The sequence below is a fragment of the Penaeus monodon genome, chromosome 3 (assembly GCF_015228065.2).
Source record: "Penaeus monodon isolate SGIC_2016 chromosome 3, NSTDA_Pmon_1, whole genome shotgun sequence".
In the NCBI taxonomy this organism is placed as follows: domain Eukaryota; kingdom Metazoa; phylum Arthropoda; class Malacostraca; order Decapoda; family Penaeidae; genus Penaeus; species Penaeus monodon.
In genome coordinates this window covers 59,670,753-59,675,752 of record NC_051388.1, presented here as the reverse complement: position 1 = coordinate 59,675,752, position 5,000 = coordinate 59,670,753, and the positions used below count along the sequence as shown (strand labels likewise).

The following is a 5,000-nucleotide window of genomic DNA, read 5'->3' as shown; positions in this document are numbered from 1 at the left end:
ACAGAGAAACAGACAGAGGTCCAGGTGTTTTTGTCTCTATACGTCTGTCATATATTCATGCATATCTTGTTTATGTTGTTTGTGATTCAGCCGCACAGTTTACCTTTTCCTCTTGAGGTGTGTTGTGTTCCTCTGTTCTACAACCCATTTTTCTTCTCTTTTCAGGTATGGCGAACCAAAACCTCCACCTGTGTTATTTATGTAAGAACGCAGATCTTTGTTCACTTTGAGCCACGAAAAAAGATGTATTATTATCTCTCTTGTTTCGTTGCACCTACCATTCGCAACAACATGACACCCTGACTACACTCATGGTATTATTGTTGTGCCACAGACATCTACAATACGCCCACTGTATCAAACGTCCACCCCTTAGATCAATACTGACATCCACCACCGCCCACTATATCAAGACCTGCTACTGCTCAATACTTTTATAGAGGCATCCATCATTGTTCACTGTAATATCACCAATGCCACTCCTGCCAATGCCCCACTTGAACACAAATATATATATATATATATATATATATATATATATATATATATATATATATATATATATATATATATATATATATATATATATATATTGTGTGTGTGTGTGTGTGTGGGGGTGTGTATGTGTATGTATGTATGTTGTATATATATATCATATATATATATATATATATATATTTATATTTATACTATATATATTATATATTATATATATATATATATATATATATATATATTTGTGTGTGTGTGTGTCTGTGCGTGCGTGCGAGTGTGTGTGTGTCTTTGACCTCAGGTTTGCTTCTCGCGGTGTTCCATTTCTTTCTCTTCTCTGATATATTTATTTATCTCTGTCTACTCTCCATCTACGTATTCAGTAACCTTCTAAATAATCCCGTTCCTCCACTCTTATTATCTTCTTTTTCATGCACCTCATTCTCTCCTTCCTTTTCTCCCTCGTCATTCTCTTCTTCCCTTTTCTTTAACCTCATCCTCCTCACCTCTTTCCTCCAATTTATTCTTTTCTTCGCTTCCTTGCCACCCTCCTCATTCTCCTCATCCATTTCCTTCCATATCATCGTCCTTCTCCCATTCCCTCGCCTCATTCCCCTGTTCTATTTTCGTTATCCTTCTCTTCCAACTCGTTTCCTTCTTCCAGCTCACCCGCTTCGTTTCGTTCGTTCGATTCCCGCCTCCTTTTCTCATCCCTTCCCTTCCACCTCACTGCCTTATCCTCCTCATCCCTTTCCTTCTGCCTTATCCTCCTCATCCCTTTCCCTCCACCTCATCCTCCTTATCCCTTTGCTTCCAAGAGAGAGTGAGAGAGAGAGAGAGAGAGAGAGAGCACAACGAGAAGATCGAAGCCTAGAAGAACGAGTTAAGCCAGCTAGTGAGAGCAGACAGAAGAGAGAGAGAGAGAGATGTCACAAGACGACAGCATGACCTCCTCTCCTTGCCCGCCCCCTCCTTTCCAGTCCATTATTTTGGCGCTTCGAGGAATGGTCTCCCTTTTTCCGGGAATTCCTGTCTGCCTTCGTGTATCGTGACGTGGGCGCGTGGTGGGGGGGGGGGGTGCGTGGGGAAGGAGGGAGGGAGGAGGGAGGATCTATGTGCGCGAGGGGTTGTATGGGTGTTGTGGAAGGGAGCAGAGGGGGATATGTGGGATCAAAAATGTATATATTAATGTATTCATATATTTGTGTGTGCGTATGTGTGTATATGCGTGTGTGTGTGTGTGTGCGTATATGCGTGCGTGCGTGTGTGTGTGTTGCGTGTGTGCGTGTGTGTGTTTGTGTGTGTGTGTGTGTGTGTGTGTGTTGTGAACCTGTGGGAGAGAGAATGAGACAGAGAGAGAGATGAGGGAGAATTAAACAGGCAAACAGACAGAGACAAGGATAAAGACATATAGGCAGACAGAGGTTACGCTCGCTTCAAAAAGTGCGTTTACGTGCGTGTGCGTATGAAAAATGTAGCAGTGGCACCGAAATTATATTTATGGATCCAATAAATCTTGGTTCGCAGTTTTAAAGTATGCGGATTTCAAGTGCTTCGGCCGATTCGATTTCTCTTGTACCTCACTGCATTAGCCTCAGTGTGGATGCGGGCGACACAGTGAAAAAGGCCATTAAGACTGATATATCCATTGCAGTTACGTCATGTAAACTAAATCAGATAATCATGGTATTATCATTGAAACAGACACTGTGCCTTCAGCTTAGAAATGATGTAAGCTTTTTATCGTACTGATAACACCATAACAGTATGTGATACGGTGGCACTGTGTAGAATGATAGTCGGAAATATATTTTTTTCTGTATTTTTTTCCAATATGTATTTATCGATGCAGATTGGTGTAGTTGGTGTTATTTTGATCCATTGGTACGATATTGTTCAAAGTTTTATTCACTTGTCAGTGGTGCAGTGTTATAGTATTGTTCATCAGGGGTTATAGTGCTTGCTTTGTTAGCAGCCATTCATTAGCGAAAGAAGGAAAAGTATTAGTGCAAGAAAGGAGAACGGCTTTAATTGTACGTCATAATTGGATATTGTTGATTTTATGGTCGGTGGCGTTCAGGAAGTCTTACCCATTTGTGGTCTGGTGTTCAGCGTTCAGCTTTGTAATGGAGTTGCTTAATGTCTGTATTTGTCCAGATATTTCTTGAGTTGGTGTTTTGTTTTGCTGATAAGGATGGATAATTGTCGCGCGGAATTTATGTCGTTTCCTGCGTCCTGTTCGCAAGCAACTCTTTGTCTACTTCGATTATTTTGCTGGATTTATGGGGGTGCTGGTGGGACGAGGTGGGCTTCCATGGGTGCTGGCGGGACGAGGTGGGCTTCCATGGGTGCTGGCGGGACGAGGTGGGCTTCCATGGGTGCAGGTGGGCGAGGTGGGCTTCCATGGGGCACTATTGGGGCAAGGTGGGTTTCCTTAGGAACTGGTGGGGCGAGGTGGGCTTCCATGGGCGCTGGCGGGGCGAGGTGGGCTTCCATGGGCGCTGGTGGGGCGAGGTGGGCTTCCATGGGCGAGGTGAGCTTCCATGGGATGACGTTGCCCGGGGCTGAAATGGGGTGAATAGCTCTAAAGAGTAAAGTTAAACTGGCGATTATGTGTTATATGAGAATTATAGCTAAAGGTTATTCCTTTATCACCAAAAAGGCCCATATAAAGGGAGATACTAGGTGTGGTGTGAGTGAGTGTGTGTCTGTATCTGTGTCTGCCTGTTTGTGTATGAATGAGGCAGAAAAAGAGGAAGAGCGTGGTATGTGCTGTGTGTGTAGGCAGAGAGTTAAACTCTTAAAGAACGATCCACTTGAATTGCATATACAACAGACATACCTATAATTTCTACCCATTCAGCACACTTCAATTCTCACGCTAAGACTGGGGCATGCTCAACGCTCATGTAAGCATATGCTGCTGATGCGTGCCATCGAGGGTATTTTGCAGGGCATTGCTCGATGGGTGTGTTGCCATACCATGTACTGTCCTCGAGGCTAATGCTGTTTTATTGTTTACCTTTCTCGCTGAAATTGGTGTTAATTGTATGTTTATGCGTTAATTCACAAGATATATTGGACTAGATACATCATCTGGATGGTTGTAAATTTTGGATAATGGTCGATGTTTGCTGCATGAATCCCGGTTGCAGGGGATGGCTATGTCCCTTGCATTTTCCCTTGCTGTTCAAAATGCGTCCAATTATGCGGTTTTCTCTGTATGTAGTATGTTGTTTTCCTATCATTAACATCAGTATGTTAAGAGCTTTATGCATTGGCTTTGTAATAAACCAAAAGGCAAGTCAAAATTAGACTTCACAGATTTCGAAAAAAATGGCTTTTTGTTGTGATAGGCAACGTAACAGTCTTTAGCAATGAGTAATATATTTCATTATTGCAGCATTTCTTACAAACACACATAGGAATTCGGTAGATTTTTTTTAAATTATGGACATTGTTGATAGAACCACAGACAAAACAAGGGAATGTGTGTGTGTGTGTGTGTGTGTGTGTGTGTGTGTTGTGTGTGTGTGTGTGTGTGTGTGTGTGTGTGTGTGTGTGTGTGTGTGATTATATAAAATTATATATGTATATATATGTATATATATATATATATATATATATATATATATATATATATATATATATATATATATATATATATATATATATATATGTGTGTGTGTGTGTGTGTGTATATTTATATTATATATATTGTTATGTATAATAAAATATATATATATATATATATATATATATATATATATATATATATATATATATATATATATATATATATATATATATATATGTGTGTGTGTGTGTGTGTGTGTGTGTGTGTGTGTGTGTGCATGTATGTATGAATATGTATATGTGTGAATGTGATGAGGAAAATATCACTTTTTCGAATGTTACAATATGCTGCGGTTTATCGACACATGCTTGTCAGAAATCCTATTACCATTTTCTGGCGGAAATTGTTCTGATTATCATCCAGTGCAAATTACTTTCTGCGCTTTAAAATTATGGATTGGCTGAATTTATATTTATGCTTAAACATTTTACTTTTGGCCTATTTTATGATGGTTTTAATGTGTTGCAGCTCTTCTCAACACGACTTTCTCTATTGATTTTATTTTCATTAAGGTATTATTATTATCAGTACCATTATTATCAGGATCGCCATGAAAAGTATTCAGATGATTTTTTAAATTGTCTGTAATATTGGCTTATTATGACCATTATCATTGAAATGTTGCAAATTATAGACCATTGTCGAACATTAAGATTGATAATCATGTTATATCGTTGTTGATATATATTTGAACGTTTGATTTTTTTTCACAGCTTAAAGACCAATATTTCATTAGTCTCTCTGTGATTCTTTAAGCCTTTGTTATAAAATTGTGAATAGTTTGCATTTTAGAAAAGTAAGTACTCTCTTCCTGCTTTATTTTACCAACACTGTGTAATCCTTCTCCATGTTCTATAGTTTCATCTAAATA

The 5,000-nt window shown here is 39.2% G+C and overlaps 1 long non-coding RNA gene across 1 annotated transcript in view; it reads left to right on the top strand.

The window, feature by feature from the left end:
* LOC119597649 overlaps positions 1–256 on the top strand; it is a 108,828-nt gene extending 108,572 nt beyond the window's left edge. The window contains exon 3 of the long non-coding RNA XR_005230857.1: positions 166–256. This is a non-coding gene — a long non-coding RNA (uncharacterized LOC119597649). The remainder of the gene's footprint in view (positions 1–165) is intronic.
* The last annotated feature ends 4,744 nt before the right edge of the window (positions 257–5,000 follow it).